Genomic DNA, 649 nt, shown 5'->3' on the forward strand with positions numbered 1-649 from the left:
AAAAACCAAAAAAAAAAAAGAAAAAAGAAAAACAAAATAAAACAAAGCAAAAAAAAAAACAAGAAAGAAAGAAGGAAAAAAGGAAAGAAAGAAAGAAAAGAAAAGAAAAGAAAAGAAAAGAAAAGAAAAGAAAAGAAAAATCACAGTTCATCCACAGAGGTGTCAATCCTTAAGTGGTATGGAAACCTCATAAGCGTTGGGGCAGGGTTCTGTTCTTGTCTTTGCAGAAAAATACTTATCTTCAAAAAGTTGAGAGACCTTGGACATCTAGATGCCTAAAGAAGAAAAGATAATTATCCAGAAAGAATCACCAAGCAAAGAGAAATCTGACTTATGGTACCAATATCCTCTGCAGGGTAAGATTTCACTACATAAACATACATATCTCCCTATTTCTCAAGATAATGATAATCATGACTCACTTAAAAATCAAAACTGGCTTTGGAGTTGGACAGTGGCTATCCTTCTCTAAATCCAAGCACACTTTAAAAAGAAAAAGTCAGAAAAAGTCTCATATCAGGAACCACTTGGTATGGGAAGAAAGAAGATAAAATTTAGGGACTACTCTTATCAAAACTCTTCTTTCAGAAAGTTTTACTTCTCATACCTATTTTTGTCTCTATGGTATTTTTTGTTCAATACATGTCTA

This window comes from Microtus ochrogaster, unplaced genomic scaffold (assembly GCF_000317375.1).
Source record: "Microtus ochrogaster isolate Prairie Vole_2 unplaced genomic scaffold, MicOch1.0 UNK1, whole genome shotgun sequence".
NCBI lineage: Eukaryota > Metazoa > Chordata > Mammalia > Rodentia > Cricetidae > Microtus > Microtus ochrogaster.